The following is an 8,603-nucleotide window of genomic DNA, read 5'->3' as shown; positions in this document are numbered from 1 at the left end:
GTTTCACTTGTCGTTCGTCTTTTATCTCAATACAGAGTTCGCTTGTGATGATCTTCAAGATGTCGTCATCATGTGTTGCAATATCAGTATCTGCAGAAACGGCAGTGACTCTTCCTTCAGCAGCTGCTGCACTGCCTGATAAAGGTACGTCGTCTGCATTTCCAGTTAAAAGAAGAAGCCGAATTCTGTGTTTGACCTCTACAGCTGTGGGATTATTGTAGAACCCACCAAGTTAAAAAATGTTCAAATGTGTGTGAAATCTTATGGGACTTAACTGCTAAGGTCATCAGTCCCTAAGCTTACACACTACTTAACCTAAATTATCCTAAGGACAAACACACACACCCATGCCCGAGGGAGGACTCGAACCTCCGCTGGGACCAGCCGCACAGTCCATGACTGCAGCGCCCTTAGACCGCTCGGCTAATCCCGCGTGGCAACGCACCAAGTCTTAGAACTGTAGAAAAATAATTTTCCAAGCAGTCCTGATTTAGACGTGATGTTAAGATAAACTTCACGTTATCTTTCTTTACCTCATCGGGTAACCCTGAAAGGGATGTTATTCAGACTATAAACCCCTTCTGAAATGCCAACAAACCCTTCCTGTTTCCGCAGTGCATGTCATGGCAAACATCGCGAAACCTTTTCAAACTTTTAAAATTCAGACCAAATCCGCAACGCAAAGGCGTTACATCATCAGTGGGAGTTCTAGAATTTAAAACGTCGAAAACATCGTTTACTAAATCAAAGAACACGCTTTCCCGCTCTTTTCCCAAAACATACAAGAGAGCTATAACCGTGCGACGTGAAAATTAGCGGGCTGCCATCCTAACATTTTGACGTGCATGTCCTGTAACACTGATGTGCGCTTCTGAAATGTGATTTACTACATTCAGATCGCCTTTTGGCTGTCTAACAAATTCTCAAATACTTCCTTGGTTATCAAAGTTCCATCAAGAAGAAATAACCCTTCATCTAAAAAGTGGTTGCTAAGGAGCTTCAATAAATGTGGCACATCGTAAAACACCCAGATTTTCCTTTAATTAAGCGCTGGAGTTTTGAAAAAGGTTTTTGGGGTACTGACACAAAGTTCTTTCCACACTTTATAGAGTTTTTTGCACCCATATCACACGTTATAGCCACAACATGTAGTCCCGAATTTTCCATTTTTAATATTATATCTAGTAGCAGGCCACAGTTCATTGTCACATCAAAATTGTAATAAATCGGCTGCTTCCAAGATGAACACAAACCACGAATCATTGCAACTAGAACATCTGTGTGACGTCCTGAAATCCTGTCATCCGAAGCATCATAGCAGATTCTACCATCAATGTTCATTTCATCGAAACACAACACAGTTATCTTCTGTAGGGGAGTAAATGTACGGCTCTCTGCTTTCAAAATTGCCAAAACTTTTTCCGAAATACCTGGATTACACTTAAAATTCGTAGTCCATTTTTCCTTTACGACACTCTCTTCCACTGTAACACTTAATTTTGACTTCTTTAATAAGACGCGTCTAACAGTATTGGCTTTCTCCAGGGCTGCTTCACACTCTTTAAGGCTACTTTCAAGCACGGCATTTTTCTTATAAAGAACTACTGTTTCTGATTTCAGTCTTTTCATTTCTTCGTCCTTCACAAATGGGCACTGTATTTGTGTCTTGGTCCAGTTTCCTTTTCCTTGGGGACACAGACTGCAAGGTATTGCTCTCTTCGGCCCATCTGTCTTCTGATAACGTAGAGATCGCTCACGAACATCCTACAGGAACAAAAAAGTCTGTTAATTGTTTCGTTTATGATTAATAATTAGTGCTAAAATGATACTTTTTCACTAAAAAATAACTCATTTGAGAAGATAATACTTAACGAATTAGTACCTCCTCTAACTGATCAGTATAACACAACAGCTTGCGTACCTCATTGTCAGGTTCACTGCTGTTGTCAGCTGTACGTAAATCTCCGTGCCAGTTGGGCCAGTGTTGATATGGAACTGTATCTGCTCTAAGTTTCTTCTTTTGCGGCACCTCAGGAGTTCGTTCTTTAAATCCCTCTCGTAATCCTCTGGAAGAAAACGAATGGAGCAGATACGGGCATTAGTAACATGAATTTCGTCAGCTCGCTTGCACCGAGATATCCACTCCCTTTGTAGGGATTTCTTGGGAAAACGATGATACACTACACCACTAGTCTTAGTTCCATGATTTTTACAGATTGCAACTGCACAATTGCTCGTGTTTCCATTCATAATTCGGTCTGCTCGCAAAACGCGCCACTACTAAACACATTACTGCCTCGCCGGTGACGTCACAGCACGAAGGGTACTGTGGGCTAATTGTTCGCGGACACTGCCGGAATGGCCTACCTTGTATGTCAAGCTACCTTGGATCAAACCAGCATTTGGATCCGACTGCCTCAATTCTTGTATAGAAGGGTATGGAACATATACTGCATCTATTATATTACTTTTCGACTAGATTTCTAAGATATTTGCACAAATCAACGCGCATTCAAGTCGATACAGAAAGAATACGTCATAGAACACTGTTTCGCTTCAGACAAGACATTGCGAAATGTCCCTAAATAATGTAATACTATTATAATAAAACGGCTGCGAGTATCAGCGATGATGCGCTACCGATGGAGAAGACAGGTATCTAGCCATTTTTGTGACTGTTGAAGATAAATAATGCTGATTGGACATTGCGTTTTTTTTAGGTCAGATAAGTTTGCATATAGAAGTAATCTGAAGTGGAGAAGTCAACTTGTAATCGCAATTATCAAGAATAAAGAAATAGAATATGAAAAAAAAAAAAGAATTCATATATGGTTCACGAACTTTTATTCGATGTTTGATCCTCGGACTTTCAATAAAAACTATTAGCATGTTTACTAATAAAGTGCTTAGTGATTTCTTCACGAATTAACAATATTGGGCGAATCTGCTACTATCACGGTCCGAACGACGCGCAATATTTCGCCGTCAGCTTGTTTGTTGAAGACGTTCTCTAAGTGACCAGTTTGTTAGTCAGAGGACATCGTACTGCCACTGTTGTTCAGCCTTCTAATTCTCAAAGTGTTTTCCAGAAGATCTTACGGTGATTGGGAATATTTTTGCTGCCTGGAGAAACGGAAACTTCATCGCGAGTTGTAGCAGTTTTCTTCGACTTTGCCTGGCGTTCTCTGAGAACCGGAGAAGCGGAAACCTCCGGCCGCCAACTCTTCCTGTACCTAACCCGTTCTCTACTTACAGCATCCACGAAGCAAACATAACCATATATCGTCAAAAAAAATTTTTCACAGATTATTATCTTAGACAGGCAAAAATTGTAGAAAGTATTCATCTTGAAAAAGAATCACAAGAGAGTTTAAATCCAGTACCTGTCTTACCTGTGTCAATAGGCAAAGGTCAAGCAAGTTAATTAATTAATTATTCCCCTTTGCGACGTAAGAGATCATTTTTATAGCGTTTACTTAAACTTTTGGCTTGACTTTTTTCAGATTCGTAAACATTTTATTTTTATCTGTTATTACAACTTAGGTTGTACTTTTACGTACTGACGGGTTCCATGACCTTGGAGATTTGCTCCTCATTTTGGTCCTATGGAATTTCACGTGTAAGTAAATAAATAAAACGTTTATAGCCTTATATCGCTGTCTGCTATATAATTATAGAACATATTTTATGTTCAAGTATTATGAAATTTTTGGAGAACGAAAATCTATATAAAAATCAAGATCGTTTCCCCAAACAGAGATGTTGCGAACCTCAGCTCGTTCTGTTCCTTCATGACGTCCATAGCGCTGTAGACAAAGTCGCGTCAGGAAGGTATTTGATAGCGTCCTGCACTGCCGTTTGGTGAAAAAGATATAAGCTTATCCAGTATTGGACGAGGCTTGTGACCGGATTCAAGAATTCATTGCAGGTAGTACTGAACACGTCACTCTTAACGGAACAAATTCGACGGACGTAAAGGTAATTTCTGGAGTACCTGAAGGAAGTGAGACAGGAGGATTACTTTTACAGCGTATATAAATCACATAGTAGAAAGCGTCGGAAGCTCTTTAAGACTGTTCGCAGATTATGCGGTTGCCTGTATGAAAGTGGCAATGCCTGAAAACGGTACCAGCTTGCGGAATGACCCACAGAGGAATGGCAAAAAAGTGCTGGCTTTGCGAGTTGAGGCAGAACGTAATTAAATGTAACATACTGCGCACACAAAAAAATGATTCAAATGGATCTGAGCACTATGGGACTTAACTGCTGACGTCATCAGTCCCCTAGAACTTAGAATTACTTAAACCTAACTAACCTAAGGACATCACACACATCCACGCCCGGGGCAGGTTCCGAACCTGCGACCGCAGCGGTTACGCGGTTCCAGACTGTAGCGCCTAGAACCGCTCAGCCACTCCGGCCGGCTGCGCATACAAATAGCCAGATAAATCCGCTACTGTACAACTATAAGCACTCCGTCTTTAGGCCACAACTGGCCCATCGGGACCATCCGACCGCCGTGTCATCCTCACTGAGGATGCGGATAGGAAGGGCGTGTGGTCAGCACACCGGTCTCCCGGTCGTTGCGATGGTTTTCTTTGACCGGAGCCGCTACTATTCGGTCGAGTAGCTCCTCAATTTGCATCACGAGGCTGAGTGCACCCCGAAAAATGGCAAAAGCGCATGGTGCCCGGATGGTCACCCATCCAAGTGTTGGCCACGCCCGACAGCGCTTAACTTCGGTGATCTGACGGGAACCGGTGTATCCACTGCGGCAAGGCCGTTGCCGTACAACTAAAACATTCATGACAAATTGCTGAAAACAGTGCCTACCGTAGAATATCTAGGAGTGACTGTCATTGCCGTCCTTAAAGTGGAATGATGATATAGAACAAACAGTGGAAAAGCAAATGCCCAGATTCACAGGAAGAAACTTAGGGAAAGGAGTGCCTTACAAGGGCTTTTTCGCGCTGCTTTTTACTGTTCATCAGCCTACGGCCATAGTCAAGTAGGACTGTTAGACGGGAAAGAGAGGATTCAGAGAAGAGCGGTGCTATTCACACTGTGGTGTCACCGCCAGACACCACACTTGCTAGATGGTAGCCTTTAAATCGGCCGCGGTCCGTTAGCATACGTCGGACCCGCGTGTCGCCACTATCAGTGATTGCAGACCGAGCGCCGCCACACGGCAGGTCTAGTCTAGAGAGTCTCCCTAGCATTCGCCCCAGTTGGACAGCCGACTTTGCTAGCGATGGTTCACTGACTACATACGCTCTCATTTGCCGAGACGAAAGTTTAGCACAGCCTTCAGCAACGTCATTTGCTACGACCTAGCAAGTGGCCATATTCAGTTACTATTCCGAACAGATAATATTGTGAATCATATACCGTCAAGAGCGACGTTCATCATTAACGGATTAAAGTTAAGTATCAAACTAATTATGTCCGCTTTCTGAATTCTAATTCCTTGTCATGTTCCAGACCTCACGTCACTATAGTCCTTCCCTCCTCACGCCAGCCTGCGTGAGCTAAGACGCGTGCATTTCGGCCCCCTCTCGTAACACGGTGTTGGCTCTTCTGCCAACACAACACGCACAGTGTTGTTTGGTTGTCGCGAGAGCGCTACAGAGTTTCTTAAACTCCAATGGCATACCGTACACTACAAAAGAGGCGTTGTAAATAGTGGACAGAGCCGGCCGCGGTGGCCGAGCGTTTCTAGGCGCTCAGTCTGGAACCGCGCGACTGCTACGGTCGCAGGTTCGAACCCTGCCTCGGGCATGGATGTGTGTGATGTCCTTAAGTTAGTTAGGTTTATGTAGTTCTAAGTTCTAGGGGACTGATGACCTCAGATGTTAAGTCCCATCGTGCTCAGAGCCCTTTGAACCATTTGAACCATAGTGGTCAGGTTTATTATTGAAATTTCGAGGGAATACTTCGGGGGAGAGTTGATCAACATATTACGTTCTCCCACATATGTATATCTCAGGAAATGATCATGACGAAAAAATTCTAGAAATTACAGCTAATACACAGGCTTCCCAACAGTCATTCATACCGTGCGCCATTTACGAGTGGAACAGGCAGATAGGGGGGGTTATCCGGATCCTTTAGTGGTATCAGAAGTACACTCCCATCACGAATAGTCAGGTGGCTTCCGGTGTACTGATGCAGATGTATATGTATAACAGTACACCGAGAAAAGGTCGAAATACACTAGTGGCCATTAAACGGGTATTCATTGGACAAATATATTATTTTCACACAATTTGGGTGCATAGATCCTGAGAAATCAGTACCCACAACAACCACCTCTGGCCGTAATAACGGCCTTGATACTCCTGGGCATTGAGTCAAACAGAGCTTGGATGGCGTGTACAGTTACAGCTACCCATGCAGCTTCAACACGATACCACAGTTCATCAAGAGTAGTGACTGGCGTATTGTGACGAGCCAGTTGTTCGGCCACCATTGACCAGACGTTTTCAGTTGGTGAGAGATCTGGAGAATGTGCTAGTCAGGGCAGCAGTCGAACATTTCCTGTATCCAGAAAGGCCCGCACAGGACCTGCAACATGCGGTCGTGCATTATCCTGCTGAAATTTAGGGTTGCGCAGGGATCGAATGAAGGGTAGGAACACACCTGAAACGTAGCGTCCACTGTTCAAAGTGCCGTCAATGCGAACAAGAGGTGACCAAGACGTGTAACCAATGGCACCCCATACCATTACGCTGGGTGATACGCCAGTATGGCGATGACGAATACACGCTTCCAATGTGCGTACACCGCAATCTTACCAAACACGGATACGACCAACATGATGCTGTAAACAGAACCTGATTCATCCGAAAAAATGACGTTTTGTCATTCGTGCACTCAGGTTCGTCATTGTGTTCACCATCGCAGGCGCTCCTCTCTGTGATGCAGCGTCAAGGGTAACCGCATACACGGTCTCCCAGCTGATAGTCCATGCTGCTGCAAACGTCGTCGAACTGTTCGTGCAGATGGTCGTTGTCTTACAAATGTCCCCATCTGTTGAATCAGGGATCGAGACGTGGCTGCACGATCCGTTACAGTCATGCGGATAAGATGCCTGTCACCTCGACTGCTAGTGATACGAGGCCGTTGGGATCCAGCACGGCGTTCCGTATTACCCTCCTGAACCCACCGATTCTATATTCTGCTAACAGTCATTGGATCACGACCAACGCGAGCAGCAATGTCGCGATACGATAAACGGTAATCGCGATAGGCTACAATGCGACTTTTATCAAAGTTGGAAACGTGATGGTACGCATTTCTCCTCCTTACACGAGGCATCACGACAATGTTTCACCAGGCAACGCCGGTCAACTGCTGTTTGAGTACGAGAAATCGGTTGGAAACTTTCCTCATGTCAGCACGTTGTAGGTGTCGCCACCGGCCCCAACCTTGTGAGAAAGCTCTGAAAAGCTAATCATTTGCATATCACAGCATCTTCTTCCTGTCGGTTAAATTTCGCGTCTGTAGCACGTCATCTTCGTGGTGTAGCAGTTTTAATGGCCAGTAGTGTATCATTTTCGGATATCTGATGGGTACCTAAGTCATTACAGAAATGTCATTGGACGATTTGGAGAGATTTTTTTCAGAGGGAGAGGCTGCACGGTACACCATTGTCTGTGCTACCCTCGTGGCCGATTGGAAGGCAACTCTAGTAGGTAAGTGGTAGAAGGTAGAGTATCGGCTGGCTGTTGCCTTTGTCAGTCTGGTAATTGACTGGTTGGTAAACTTTCTTTGGTGACTGGAACGCAATAACAAATCGTTAGTCTGTATCAAGAGAGTAAAGTTTCCCTGCAGTAAGGCGTTAAGGCCGCACGTTATTTCTCTCGTGGCCGCTGTTTGTACTGTCAAACCAGGATGACGTGGTGCTGCTGGCTCACGAACACACGCAGTCCGACACTCTGGAAACGCTGGCAGCCATACCGTAGGTGTCTTGTAGCCATCCTCCCTGTTCATGTTGTCAGTGCGTTTAATTATTTCAACAGCCTCTTTTATTTTTCATCACTGCATCCACAGCTGCCAACAAGCACACGAGGTTCTTGAAAACTGATACAACGGTCACATTCCTGGTGGTGTTTCACCGCAGCTGAACTGATTGGAATGCATGTTAAAGTTAGCTTCGTGCCACATGCTCACAGCAGTGGAGAATTATCTGAATTGTGCTCGCAAAGTTTAGTTCCTCCAACTGAACACGTGATGTCCCAAGTGACCACTGCTACGTCAGACATCCTCTTGTCACAGCCTGCGAGCCGGCCTGAGAGGCCGAGCGGTTCTAGGCGCTACAGTCTGGAACCACGCGATCGCTACGGTCGCAGGTTCGAATCCTGCCTCGAGCATGGATGTGTGTGATGTCCTTAGGTTAGTTAGGTTTACGTAGTTCTAAGTTCTAGGGGATTGATGAACTCAGAAGTTAAGTCACATAGTGCTCAGAGCCATTTGAACCATTTGAACAGCCTACGACTAGGAGATTACAGCGCCCGAGGTATAGTTGCCCATTTAACCGCCTGTCTGTACAAGAGGGTTTTTAAATCTTACAAGTGCCTCACTAAACGGGTTAAAAAATTATT

At 44.6% G+C, this 8,603-nt stretch overlaps 1 pseudogene; it reads right to left on the bottom strand.

Moving 5' to 3' along the window:
- Window positions 1–4,671: 4,671 nt before the first annotated feature.
- Window positions 4,672–4,788, bottom strand: LOC126238550 (5S ribosomal RNA; annotated as a pseudogene).
- Between the last annotated feature and the right edge of the window lie 3,815 nt (window positions 4,789–8,603).

Source organism: Schistocerca nitens, chromosome 2, assembly GCF_023898315.1.
Source record: "Schistocerca nitens isolate TAMUIC-IGC-003100 chromosome 2, iqSchNite1.1, whole genome shotgun sequence".
In the NCBI taxonomy this organism is placed as follows: Eukaryota; Metazoa; Arthropoda; class Insecta; order Orthoptera; family Acrididae; genus Schistocerca; species Schistocerca nitens.
This window is presented reverse-complemented; position numbering and strand designations above follow the sequence as displayed.